Consider the following 15,189-nt stretch of genomic DNA (forward strand, 5'->3'; position numbering starts at 1 on the left):
GCGGATAAGGTTATATGCCCCCCGTAGATCGAACTTAGAAAACCATTGGGCTCCCTGAACCTGATTAAAAAGATCCGGAATCAAAGGAAGTGGGTACTGGTTCCTTACGGTGACCTTATTCAGGTTACGATAATCAATGCACGGCCTAAGACCACCATCCTTCTTCCCCACGAAGAAGAAGCCAGCACCTACAGGAGAAGTCGAGGGGCGAATGAAACCCTTGGCCAGGCATTCTTGGATATACACCCTCATAGCTTCACGTTCAGGACATGAAAGATTAAATATCCTACCCTTAGGAAGCTTGGCACCAGGCACCAAATCGATAGCGCAATCGTAATCGCTATGGGGGGGCAACACCTCGGAGGCCTCCTTAGAAAACACATCGGCGAAGTCCTGAACAAACTCAGGAAGCGTGTTTACCTCCTCCCGGGGAGAAATAGAGTTAACAGAAAGACATGACATAAGACATTCATTACCCCATTTGGTGAGATCCCCAGTATTCCAATCAAACATGGGATTATGCAACTGCAACCAGGGAAGGCCTAAAACCAGATCAGACGATAATCCCTGCATCACCAGTACAGAGCACTGCTCCAAATGCATGGAGCCAACCAGGAGTTCAAAAACAGGAGTATGCTGAGTAAAATAACCATTAGCAAGGGGAGTTGAGTCGATTCCTACTACAGGGATAGGATAAGGTAAATCAATACAAGGCATCTTTAGAGACATAGCAAATTCCACAGACATGATATTAGCAGATGAGCCAGAATCCACGAAAGCACTGCCCGTGGCAGACCGGCCAGCAAACGAGACCTGAAAGGGAAGCAAAATTTTATTGCGTTTCACATTAACGGGAAATACCTGTGCGCCCAAGTGACCTCCCCGATGATCACTTAGGTGCGGAAGTTTTCCGGCTTCTTATTCTTGCGCCTGGGACAGGTGTTCAGTAGATGCTTGTCGTCCCCACAATAGAAGCAGAGACCATTCATTCTGCGAAACTCCCTACGTTGTCGAGGGGACATGGAGGCCACGAGTTGATAGGTATCTCCGAGTCCTCCGTGGAGGGGCGAGGAGACGGGACCTCGGGGGGATCGCAGAAAAGTCAGAGGGGAGCACACTGAAGCGTTCTAGCTGACGTTCCCTGAGACGTCGGTCAAGTCGTACTGCTAGGGCCATAACCTGGTCAAGGGAGTCAGACGAGGGGTAGCTAACCAGCAGATCCTTCAGGGCGTCAGATAATCCTAACCTAAACTGGCACCTTAGGGCCGGATCGTTCCACTGAGAAGCTACGCACCACTTCCTAAAATCAGAACAGTATTCCTCAACCGGTCTCCTACCCTGACGTAAGGTCACCAGCTGACTCTCGGCTAAAGCAGTCCTGTCAGTCTCGTCGTAAATGAGTCCGAGGGCAGAGAAAAAACGATCAACAGAGGAAAGTTCAGGGGCGTCAGGAGCCAAGGAGAAGGCCCACTCTTGGGGCCCTTCCTGGAGTCGGGATATGATGATACCCACCCGCTGGTTCTCGGAACCTGAGGAGTGGGGCTTTAGGCGGAAATACAGTCTGCAACTCTCCCGGAAGGAGAGAAACGTCTTACGGTCCCCTGAGAACCGGTCAGGTAACTTGAGGTCGGGTTCTAGAGGTGAGGTGAGGGGTACTACTAAAGCAGCGTCACCCTGATTGACCCTTTGGGCCAGGGCCTGGACCTGTAGGGAGAGGCCCTGCATCTGCTGGGTCAGGGTCTCAAGGGGGTCCATGATAGCGTCAGCGTAGGAGAAATGGCAGACTAGGTAAGGGCTTGTAATTATGTAATGGCAGGAAGGAGGTGAAGGGAAAGTGAGCCCTAATCTACCCACCGCCCTGTCCCTGCCTACTTGCAACGACCCGCCCTAGGCGACGAGGTACAACTGGGCGGCGGTCCCTACGCTGTCTAAGTGCACAGGAAAACAAACAGGGAACACGCAAGGGAAGGGGCAGTAGCCACGGAACGCCACGAGGAAACGGAGCGGCGAACGAACAGTCAGGACCAGGACGAAGTGAGTACACCCAAGCGGGCACGGAGACAGAAGCAAGCCAGGGGCAAAGCAAAGCAGGTCAAGCAGAACTGCGGCAAGGCAGAAGCACGGCAGAAGCAGGCTGGAGCAAGCAGCAGTGGGGCCAGGAATCCAAAAGAATTACAAGCGCTGAGGGAGAGAACAGGGCAGGTAATAAAGGACAGGGGGCGGAGCTAACTCCGACAGACCAGGCCGCGATAGGCTCTCCCACTCCTGAGCCTGCCATCCTGGTTGGTGGGAGATGGTGTCAGTCGAACAGGTCTGGCCTCAGGTGTGGATTGATTAATCCCAGGAGTATACCTAGATGAAGTACCTGGCAGATCCCTAACATTGTTCTAATTAAATTAACGAACTTCATACCATTTACGTTTATATACCTTTACGTATAAAAATATAAACGTAATAAAATGGCCCGTCAATTTTATTCTGCAGAGGAGGCGTATGCCCTTTTATGCTCTGACAGTGAAGATAGTGTCTTGTCAGATGGCGAAGACTATTTTGAGGGTTTTGCTGTTAGCGAAAGTGACAGCTCTGAGTCTAGCGGTCATTCTGGTTCATCGCCAAAAAATACAAGGACCAGTACAGGACAGGTAGAGAGGGCTGTTGGAGAAACATCTCCAAATCAGGGCACGATGCCCAGTACAAGTGACATGCCTCATTTTAGCGAAGAAGCGCATGCCAACCTACAAGAGAGTTTGCCACTAGATGTAGCATTTACTATATGGGAGGCTTCAAATTCTGGTGCGCCATTCATCCCTGACTTTAATGCCACCCCAGGTACAAATGTGGAGGTGGAAGGTTTTGGTCCAATTAATTTTTTTTACTTATTTCTAACAAATGATTTGCTTGAACATATTGTTTTCCAAACTAATTTATATGCTTCCCAATTCATCTCTCAGAATCCCCGTTCATATTATGCCAGGCAAAATTCATGGAGGCCAACAGATATTGATGAAATGAAGAAATTTATAGGCCTCACATTTGCGATGGGGCTTGTTAAAAAACCGAGCATTCGATCTTACTGGTCCACCCGTCCCGTTCTAACCACCCCTGCCTTTTCTGCCATTCTTCCTAGAGCACGTTATGAAATGCTCATGAGATTTTGGCATTTCAACGATAACAGTCAGTGCCTCCCTAGAAGTGCCCCAGATTATGACCGACTCTACAAAATCAGGCCCATCATCAAAGCGTTGTCAGACACATTTTTATAAATTTACACCCCCACGCAAAATATTTCCATTGATGAGTCCCTAGTAAAATTCAAAGGGAGACTGCACTTCAAACAATTCATTCCATCTAAAAGAGCAAGATTTGGAATAAAGCTCTATAAAATGTGCGAGAGTTCAACAGGGTATACATCAGCTTTTCGCATTTATGAGGGAAAAGATAGCCAACTAAACCCACCAGGATGCCCCCCCCCCCTATCTAGGGACAAGTGGAAAAATTGTTTGGGAGCTTATTACCCCATTTCTAGAAAAGGGCCATAACCTGTATGTGGACAACTACTACACAAGCATACCCCTTTTTAAAAGTTTGGTCGAACAGAACACAGGGGCTTGTGGGACCATTCGTAAAAACCGCCAGGGGTTTCCACAATCATTGGTGAATGAAAAGTACAAAAAGGGGCAGTCAGGCGGTGTTCGCAGCGGAGAGCTGCTTGCCCTAAAATACAAAGACAAAAAGGATATTTTTATCCTCAGCTCGATCCACACTGATGCAACAATGGATGTTGTAGAACGAGGTTCTACTACCCAAAAGGAAAAGCCTGTGTCAATCATTGATTACAACAAATACATGGGGGGGGGGGGGAGTGCTGATCAGGTTCTACAGCCATACCAGGTATCAAGAAAATCCTATACCTGGTACAAAAAATTTGTTATTTACCTATTTCAGGCTGCCACATACAACTCGTTTGTGTTATACAAAAAGGCAGGAAATTCAAATACTTTTCTAGATTACCAGGAAATGGTTATTGAAGATCTTGTTTTAGCAAATGTTGGCCCCTCTCATCCATTAGAATCTGAATCCGTCAAAAGACTCACTGAGCGACATTTTATTGCTGTAATTCCCTCAACTGAATCAAGAAAGTACCCCCAAAGAAGATGTCGTGTATGTACCAAGAAAGGAATGAGGTGTGATACCCGTTATTATTGCCCAGATTGCCCATCACTCCCAGCCTTGTGTCTCATTGGCTGCTTTAAAATTTTCCACACAGAGCCACGTTTTTAAACTCTTTATTCATTTGTCACATTTTAGACATTCAAGAATATAATTTAGTTTATCTTTAGTGTGCCAAAATTTTCTTGGATATTTTTGTTCTTGCCATTCTTGTCAAAAACCCATCTTCATAAATGAACCACCAGCCAAAGTATACCCAAAAATAAAAATGTACCTAAAGGGGTTGTCCGATGAAAAGAAAAACTATTTAGCATTTTGCTTTTGTGAAATAAATAAACTTTCTAATATACTCTATTTTTAAAACCTGCACGGGTTGCAGGTTTTAGTCCCCATTGTGTGGACCCAGAAGTGTGGAGCTGCGATTCTTGCTGGGATGGGTCAACACAATCTCCAGGAGAAGGAGCATCCCCCTCCTCTCTGTGTGTTGATAATGCGGATGAAGGGGCTGGCTGCTTGGCTCAATTCATCAGCTATCCAGCCCCTTCCCCCTTAAGGCTTAGCTGATGAATTGAGCCAGGCAGCCAGCCCTTTTATACGTGTCATCGACAAACAGAGAGGAGAGGAACTCCTATAGTCTGTGTCGAAGCGTGGCAGCAAGAACGGCCGGGTCTATGCAATGGGGAATGAAAACCTGCAATTCATGCAGGTTTTAAAAATTACGTATATTAGAAAGTTTCGTTATTTCAAAAAAGCAAACTAATATATTGTTAAAATGCAAGCTGAAAGCCAAAATGCACACAGTCCACTCGAGGCCCTGAAAAATGTCCAAGCAGTCGGTAATTTAAACATATAAGGTAACTACACATTCCTTGAGGGTAAACTTTCCAAAATATGGTTGCTTTCGGGGAGTTTCCACTGGGGCTAAGGGGCTTTGCAAATGCGACATGGCCTATGCACACCATTCCAGATAAATTGGAGCTTCAAAAGCCAGATGATGCTCCTTCCCTTTTGGGCCCTGCCGTGTGTCCAAACAGCAGTAAATGACTGCATATGGGGTTTAACTATACTCAGAAGATATTTCTTTACAAATATTGGAGTGCTTTTTCTCCTTTAGTCCCTATGGAAATTTAAAAAAAATTTCAAAACCTATATTTTATCGAAAAAAAATTCGATTTTCATTTTCACTAATTCCAATAATTTATGCAAAAAAATTCTAGGGTCTAAATGCTCACTATACCCCTAGATAAATTTCTTGAGAGGTGTAGTTTCCCAAATAGGGTCATTTTTTAGGGGTTTCCACTGTTTTGGCCCCTCAATGGTTTTGCAAATGCGACATGGCCTCAGCAAACAATTCCAGCTAAATTTGAGCTCCAAAAGCCAAATGGTGCTCCTTCTAAGCCCTGGTGTGGGTTCAAAGAGCTGTTTCTGACCACATATGGGGTATTTCTGTGTTCAGAAGAGTTTGCTTTACAAATGTTTGGGTGCTTTTTCTCCTTTATCTATTGTGAATATGGAATAATCTGAGGTAAAACTTAATTTTACTTGAAAAAAAACAAAGATTTTCATTTCCATGACCTAATTACACTAAATTCAGCAAACATCTGTGGTGTCAAAATGCTCACTATACCACTCAATATATTCCTTGAGGGGTGTAGTTTTCAGGAAAAAAAATAATTTTAATTTTTACAGACTAATTCAAATAAATTTAGCAACAAAACTGTGGGGTCAAAATGCTAGCTATAGCCCTAGATACATTCCTTGAGGGGTGTAGTTTCCAAAATGGGGTCACTTTTGTGGGGTTTCAACTGTTTTGGTCCCTCCAGTACGTTACAAACGCGACATGGCACTGAAAACCATTCCAGCAAAATCTGTGCTCCAAAATCCAAATGGTGCTCCTACCCTTCTGAGACCTGCCGTGGGTCTATACAGCAGTTTATTACCACATATGGGGTATTGCCGTAATCAGGGGAAATTGCTTTATAAATGTTGTGGTGCTTTTTCTCATTTCTTCCTTGTAAAAAATTGAAAATTCTATGGTTTTTCAGGAAAAAAAAATATTTTCATTTTTACAGGCTAATTCAAATAAATTTAGCAAAAAAATTGTGGGGTCAAAATGCTAACTATAGCTCTAGATACATTCCTTGAGGTGTGTAGTTTCCAAAATAGGGTCACTTTTGGGGGATTTCCACTGTTTTGGCACCACAAGACCTCTTTACACCTGATATGGTACCTAAAATATATTCTAATAAAAAGGAGGCCCCAAAATCCTCTAGCTGCTCCTTTGCTTCTGAGGTTTGTGTTTCAGTCGATTACCACACTAGGACCACATGTGGGATATTTCTAAAAACTGCAGAACCTGGGCAATAAATATTGAGTTGCGTTTCTCTGGTAAGGGTATGTTCACACGTAGTCAACAAAAACGTCTGAAAATCCAGAGCTGTTTTCAAGGGAAAACAGACCCTGCTTTTCAGACCAACTCGCATTTTTCGCGCCGTTTTCGCAGCGTTTTTTACGTCCGTTTTTGGAGCTGTTTTCATTGGAGTCTATGAGAAAACAGCTCCAAAAACGTCCAAAGAAGTGTCCTGCACTTCTTTTGACGAGGCTGTATTTTTACGCGTCGTCGTTTGACAGCTGTCAAACGACGACGCGTAAATAACAGGTCGTCTGCACAGTACGTCGGCAAACCCATTCAAATGAATGGGCAGATGTTTGCCGACGTATTGTAGCCCTATTTTAGACGTAAAACGAGGCATAATACGCCTCGTTTACGTCTGAAAATAGGTCGTGTGAACCCAGCCTAAAACTTTCTGTGTTACAGAAAAAAATGGATTACAAATGAATTTCATAAAAAAAAAAAAAATTTGTAAATTTCACCTTTACATTGCTTTAATTCCTGTGAAACGCCTGAAAGGTTAAAACACTTTCTGAATGCTGTTTTAAATACTTCGAGGGGTGCAGTTTTTAAAATAAAGTGTTTTTTAAGGTTTTCAAATATATGGGCCCCTCCAAAACACTTCAGAATTGAACTGGTCCCTGAAAAAAAAACATTTTGACATTTTCTTGAAAATGTGAGAAATTACTGCTAAAATTCTAAGCCTTGTAACGTCCTCGAAAAAAAAAAGGACGTTCAAAAAACAATGCAAACATAAAGTAGACATATGGGAAATGTTAAATAGTAACTATTTTGGGTGGTATTACTATCTGTTTTACAAGCAGATACATTTACATTTAGAAAAATCATTATTTTGCAAATTTTCGCCAAATTTTGGCGTTTTTCACAAATAAATATTAAATTTATCGACCAATTTTTTTCACTAACATAAAGTACAATATGTCACGAGAAAACAATCTCGGAATCGCTTGGATAGGTATAAGCATTCCAGAGTTATTACCACATAAAGTGACACATGTCAGATTTGATAAAATAGGGCTGGTCCTGAAGGCCAAAATGAGCTTGGTCCTGAAAGGGTTAAATCTATCAGCACCGACTCCTTTTCAACCGGCAACCTACATTGCCCCAGCAGCACTGATGTAACTTGAGTTATATGGGCCACAATGCAAATATTGCACCTGCCTCCTCCCCCTCCCCCCACAGACACTTGTTGCTCGGATGCACTGGCCTCAGTGGCATTGCGAATCTCAAAAATATCATAGCTATAAGACAATTTTCTATGTATGATAATATGCCTCTAAATTATACAATAATCAAATTACCAAATAATACTACTATACACTATTCAAGGAACAAATATCACCACACTGTTACTGAACAAAACCCAGTATACCAAGGCCAATATTACCAATGATACCACTATATTAGGGCCAAACTATAGAGCCAAACCATGACTACATATTAGTACTACATAGTGACTGAATAATACCTCCACACCATGAACACATATTACCACCACAAAGTAACTGAATAATACCACCATACTGTTATTGAATAATACCTCCGCGCTAGAACCACATATTACCCCCATACTGTTACTGAATAGAATCCACTATATAAAGACCAATATTACCACCAGATAGTGTCTGATTAATACTACCATACTTTTACTGACTAATATCGCATGAGGACGCAGACACAAGTGAATGTAGAAGTTGCCGAGACAGTAATTTGTCGGGACTGTCTCTGTCAATTCGGGACAGTCCCGGCAAATTCGGGACAGAGGGCAAGTATGCACATGTACCCCCTGTGGATAGGGGTTTCATGTGTTTCGTGGGACCTTTAATGGCAGAGCCGGGAGATACCTCCCTGCTCTGTCATAGTGTACAATAGTATCTGCTTCCTGAGGACGCAGATACTATTGACTATGGCGTCGCTACCGCTGTAGCAGCCATAGCGGCTGCTAACGGTGCCAATGGGCATGGGGGGGGGCGTGACAGCAAGCGGCACGGTCCCCCTCATGTCGCGGGCCCAGTAGCAGCAGCCACTGCTCCAACATGCCAGCCACTGTAAGGGCTTATTTAGACGAACGTGATATACGTCCGTGCAACGCGCATGATTTTCACGCGCTTCGCACGGACCTATGTTAGTCTATGGGGCCGTGCAGACTGTCCGTGAGTTTCACGCAGCGTGTGTCTGCTGCGTAAAACTCACGACATGTCCAATATTTGTGCGTTGTTCACTCATCACGCATGCATTGAAGTCAATGGGTGTGTGAAAATCACGCGTACCACACAGAAGCACTTCAGTGTGACACGCGTGATTCGCGCAACAGCAGTAAAAAGTATGAATGAAAACAGAAAAGCACCACGTGCTTTTCTGTTTACAAACATACAAACAGTGTCTTAATGATGGCGGCTGCGCGAAAAGCACGCAGCCGCGCATCATATGCTGCTGACACACGGAGCTGTTAAGTACCTTTTGGGCGCGCAAAACGCTGCATTTTTTGCACGCGCAAAAGGCACTCGCTCGTGTAAATCCGGCCTCAGGCATGCGACCGAGACTGGGCTGACACACCAGCCCCTTTTTAACAGGTTCCCGACCGCTGGCCGTATTTATACGGCCAGCGGTCAGGGTCTCTGAAGTCCGCCGTATAGACTATTTACGGCGGCACTTCAGAGACTGTGCACGCGCGATCGCGTGCACACAGCTCTATGCCCTGGCTGTTGCTAACAGCCATGGGCACTGGGCAGAATGTCAGGGGCCAATCTTTTGGCCCCTGAACATGTGATCGCTGTGACAACCAATCACAGCGATCACATGCGTTTCTGCATATAAAACAGTGTGCACGCGATCGCGTGCACACAGCCCTGTGCCCACGCTGTTACCAACAGCTCTGGGCACTGGGCAGAGTATCAGGGACCAATCTGAAGGTCCCTGAACATGTGGTCGCTGTGAAAACCTATCACAGCGACCACATTTGTTTTATTTTGACTTTTCTGGCAGTAAATCTCCTGCCTCTTTTCTTCTCCTCAAACATTGTTTCAGTTTGAAGAGAAGAAGAGACTCGAGAGAATTGCTGCCAGAAGATTACAGTGAAAAAAAATACAGTTACACTATAAAACATTCTCTGTATAGATAGATTTCTATCTATCTATACAATCTATCTATCCATCTATCTTTTTTTCTATATATCTACCTTTCTTTCTTTTATTCTATTAGAATAGGCAGGTAGGGAATATATAATTATATATATATCCACATATATATAATATATATAGCAATAGCGGTTTATTTTTTTGTTAGCGGTAGTGTAGATATATATACCAATTAGTTTGTGTGTTTTATAAAAAAAAAAAAATTATTTGTTTAGTTAGTGTTAGTTACGTTATGGCGAGGAAGTTGTTTAGCGCCGAGGAGGCATACGCCATGCTGTGGTCTGAGTCGGAGACCGCATCAGAGATGGCGTCCGAGATGGAACCTGTTTTAGGTAGTGACGATGACAGCGTCACTTCAGGTTCATCTTCAGGGGACGTTGTCCCTGATGCAGTTGAAACTGCAGAACATGAAAGCGCAGGGCCAAGTAGCGCTGTAGCACGGGACAGCCTCGTCCCTCCAGTCCAGGCTCTTGTATGGGCACCTGCCCCATCTTTTGGGCCTAGAATCTACGGATTTACTGCCACTCCTGGCATAACCGTGGACAATACAAATTTTGTCCAAATGGATTACTTCCATTTATTTATAACGGACGACATCCTAAATCAGATTGTCCACGAAACAAATTTATATGCCATGCAATATATAAGGCAGAAACCTTCATCCACCCATGCCAAAGATTGGACGCCCACCAATTTGCAGGAATTAAAAAAAAATTTGGGGCTCACCCTAAATATGGGTATTGTCAAAAAGCCCTCCATTAGGTCTTACTGGTCAACAAGACCCGTCCAAGCCACCCCAGTATATTCTGCAGTAATGCCCAGGTCTCGTTATGAGACAATAATGAGGTTCCTCGGTTGTTCAAAATAAGACCACTGATAAATTCCCTGAATAATTTATTTCTGCAACTCTACACCCCTGAGCAGAATGTAAGCGTGGACGAATCCCTCCTCAACTTCCATGGCAGACTTAGCTTTCGCCAATATCTACCTTCCAAAAGGGCAAGATATGGCGTTAAGCTCTACAAATTGTGTGAAAGCGGGTCAGGATATACCACCGCCTTCAGAATTTATGAAGGGCGGGACCGCACAATAAATGTTCCTGGATGCCCCCCTGATCTTTCCACCAGCAGCAAGATTGTGTGGGAGATAATGCAGCCTCTGCTTCACAAGGGGTACCACCTGTACTGTGATAATTTTTATTCCAGTGTGCCCCTGTTTAGGCATTTGCATGCTGCAAGGACTGGGGCATGTGGTACCATGCGCAAAAACCGAATTGGTTTTCCACAGCAATTAGTGGGGAAGCGCATGGTAAAGGGGGACTCCGGTGCTTATGCATCTGAGGAATTGCTGGCGGTCAAGTTCAGGGATCGCAAAGATGTGTATGTGCTAAGCACGATTCATACCGCAGGAACAGTGGCAGTGAGGGAAAGGGGGGCAACATCGGACAAGCACAAACCAGTGAGCGTGTCCGAATATAACAAGTACATGGGGGGGGGGTGGATTTAAGCGACCAGGTTTTACAGCCCTATTTAGTAAAACGCAAAACTAAAACCTGGTACAAAAAAGTGGCCATTTATTTGTTACAGGTGGCCATCCACAACTCATTTGTGCTCTACAAAAAAAACAGAGGCAGAGACACATACCTGGATTTCCAGGAAAAAATTATTGAAGGCCTCATTTTTGATGTTCAGGACACCCGAGAATGCCCCCAGTCTGAGGAAGTAACCCTCAGAAAAAGTGCCGCGTCTGCAGAAAAGACGGGCACCGCAAAGATTCCCGATATTTCTGTCCCTCATGTCCCTCGCAACCAGGCCTGTGCATTGAGCCATGTTTTAAAAAATACCACACTGTTCTGAATTATTAGATTTTACTTAATTCGTTGAAAATATATTTGCCCTACATTACTTTTTTATTTTTCCCCTGATTTTACTCCAAGGGTGAGGGAGGGAATGGGTGGGGGGTGGATGTCATGTTTGATGTTTTCCAAAGTTCATCTGCTGGATAGCTCCATTTGCATAAACCTGCAATTTCTTATTTTAGAAAACCCAAAAAAATAAATTCTCATTATACCCCTAGATGAATATTTTGGGATTTCTGCTTCAAGAGCAGATATTTTGGAAGTGTTATAGCAACTCTGTCGAGTTTTGTAAAACCAGCTTTGAAAAAAAGCGATTTGTGAAATAAGCTTCTTCTATCGTCCGCCCTCCTACTTCTCTATGTGATAAATAAGACACACATATTTGGTATCCCCATGCTCAGGAGAAGTGGAAGAATGTGAAAGGAGATGAATTTTGTCCGTGGTCTATACTGTGTGTGAAAAATGCTGGTATAAACTGATGCATTTGCTAAAAAATTGCTAATTTTATTTTGATCCATCTTATTCAAGAAACTTTCAGAAGAAAACTGGACTGTCTAAAAATATGATAAACCCCTTGAAGAAAACTTTGTGGGGTCTACTTGTGTGAATGAAGTAATTTATGGGGTGTTTCCAATGTTTCAGCAGCATTACGCCCCCCAGAAAACAGTATGTGGCTATAAAATCAAATGCAGAATTCCTGGACCAAAGAGCCTTCTTTTATGCCAAGCCCTGGCACATGCCCGCACAGTGAATAAGGCACACATATTTGGTATCCCCATACACGGGAGAAGTGGAAGAATGTGAAAGGAGATTAATTTTGTCCGTGGTCTATACCGTGTGTGAAAAATACTAGCCTAAACTGACGAATTTGCTAAAAAAGCGCTGATTTTATTTTGTTCCATCTTATTCAGGAAACTTTCAGAAGAAAACTGGACTGTCTAAAAATGTGATAAACCCCTTGAAGGAAACCTTGTGGGGTCTACTTGTGTGAATGAAGTCATTTATGGGGTGTTTCCAATGTTTCAGCAGCATTAGGCCCCCAAGAAAACAGTATGCGGCTATAAAATCAAATGCAGAATTCCTGGACCGAAAAGGCCAAAAAGCCTCCTTTTATGCCAAGCCCTGGCACATGCCCGCACAGTGAATAAAGCACACATATTTGGTATCCCCATGCACGGGAGAAGTGGAAGAATGTGAAAGGAGATTAATTTTGTCCGTGGTCTATACCGTGTGTGAAAAATACTAGCCTAAACTGACGCATTTGCTAAAAAAGCGCTGTTTTAATTTTGTTCCATCTTATTCAAGAAACTTTCAGAAGAAAACTGGACTGTCTAAAAATATGATAAACCCCTTGATGGAAACCTTGTGGGGTCTACTTGTGTGAATGAAGTCATTTATGGGGTGTTTCCAATGTTTCAGCAGCATTACGCCCCCAAGAAAACCGTATGCGGCTATAAAATCAAATGCAGAATTCCTGGACCGAAAAGGCCAAAAAGCCTCCTTTTATGCCAAGCCCTGACACATGCCCGCACAGTGAATAAGGCACACATATTTGGTATCCTCATGCACGGGAGAAGTGGAAGAATGTGAAAGGAGATTCATTTTGTCCGTGGTCCATACCGTGTGTGAAAAATGCTAGCCTAAACTGACGCAATTGCTAAATTCTTGCATTTTTTTCCAATTTTGCCCACTTTAGAGAAAAAAATAAAAATGATATATACTGACAAATGCCACTAAAACAAAGCCCTATCTGTCCTTTAAAAAGAGTGTAAAATTCAAAGATGAACTTTATTCACCTGCAGAGTTATAGTCATCTAAAGAAGCGCATAGCAAAATTTTGAAATTTGCTCTGGTCATTTAGCTGTAAAACAGCCTAGTCCTTAACCGGTTAATCGAGTGACGTGTGGAAACAGAGTGGAGGGGGAGGCAGGAAAACTACTGCAGCTCCAGGGTTACGTGACCGCTATTGGATTAGAGGGCAGCGGACAACTAGCCGACAGCAGACCAATAAGTGAGTGCTTTTTTTTTAGGGTTGTTAAACCAATGGGCAACAGTTTTTTCTCTCCGGATAACCCCTTTAAAACCCACTTTACACTCCACCTTTTATTCTATACACATCCTTAGCCGTCCGTATTTACGGAACTGCCCATAGGCTTCTATGAGAGAGTCCGTGCCGTAATTACGGACAAGAATAGGACAGGTTCTATCATTTTTTTCAGCACGGACGCCCATCTGTAAAAATACTGAAAAATGTCCGTGGCCAATAGAAATGAATGGATCCGTAATTACTGATGAAATATACTGTTGTGTGCATGGGGCCTTAATAGGTGTTTTTTCCCCACTACGTTCAAATACAACATAATAAACCATTTATTTACTTGAGAAATCGGAGACGGCTTCAGTTTTAAAACCGCATGAATATAGCTTCACTCTCCCACCACTCCTAACTTTCCATTATGTACTAGGGACATCTGCCCCCCCCCCCTTAGGGTATGTGCACACACACTAATTACGTCCGTAATTGACGGACGTATTTCGGCCGGAAGTCCCGGACCGAACTCAGTGCAGGGAGCCGGGCTCCTAGCATCATAGTTATGTACGATGCTAGGAGTCCCTGCCTCTCTGCAGGACAACTGTCCCGTACTGTAATCATGTTTTCAGTACGGGACAGTAGTTCCACGGAGAGGCAGGGACTTCTAGCATCGTACATAACTATGATGCTAGGAGCCCGGCTCCCTGCACTGAGTTCGGTCCGGGACTTCCGGCCGAAATACGTCCGTCCAATACGGACGTTAATGTGCTCGTGTGAACCCAGCCTTATGGTTCCCCCAATCCCTCATCGCTAATTAGATAGAATAGGGTAGTAGACACATCAAAACAGAGCAACATATACAGAGTAAGGCCCCATGCACACGACCGTAAAAACTCCCGTAATTACGGGCCATAATTACGGGCCCACAGACTTCTATTGGCCACGGGTACCTCCCCGTATGCTTACGGGAAGGCGCCCGGGCCGTTGAAAAAGATAGAACATGTCCTATTTCAGGCCGTAATTACGGCACGGGCAGCCCATAGAAGTCTATGGTGCTCCCGTAATTACGGGTGACTACGTGTGTGCACCCGTAATTACGGGAGCGTTGCTAGGCGACGTCAGTAAATAGTCACTGTCCAGGGTGCTGAAAGAGTTAAACGATCGGCAGTAACTGTTTAAGCACCCTGGACAGTGGCTACCGATCACAATATAAATAAAGCTGTAAAAAAAAAAAAAAAAAGACGTTCATACTTACCCAGAACTCCCTGCTTCTTCCTCCATTCCGGCCTCCTGGGATGACGTTACAGCCCATGTGACCGCTGCAGCCAATCACAGGCTGCAGCGGTCACATGGACTGCCGCGTCATCCAGGGAGGTCCGGCTGGATGTGAACAGAGGGACGCCTCACCAAGACAACGGCCCGGTAAGTATGAATTTCTTTTACTTTTATTACAGAAAGGGCTGTCCCCTCTCTATGCTGCACTGATAGAGAGATGGGCTGCCGATTACTGCAGTGTAATTTTGCAGCCAAAAAGGTGCCCGTAAATACGGGTGGAATACTGGTGACACCGGATCCGTAT

The sequence above is a fragment of the Rhinoderma darwinii genome, chromosome 7 (assembly GCF_050947455.1).
Source record: "Rhinoderma darwinii isolate aRhiDar2 chromosome 7, aRhiDar2.hap1, whole genome shotgun sequence".
NCBI classification, from domain to species: Eukaryota; Metazoa; Chordata; class Amphibia; order Anura; family Rhinodermatidae; genus Rhinoderma; species Rhinoderma darwinii.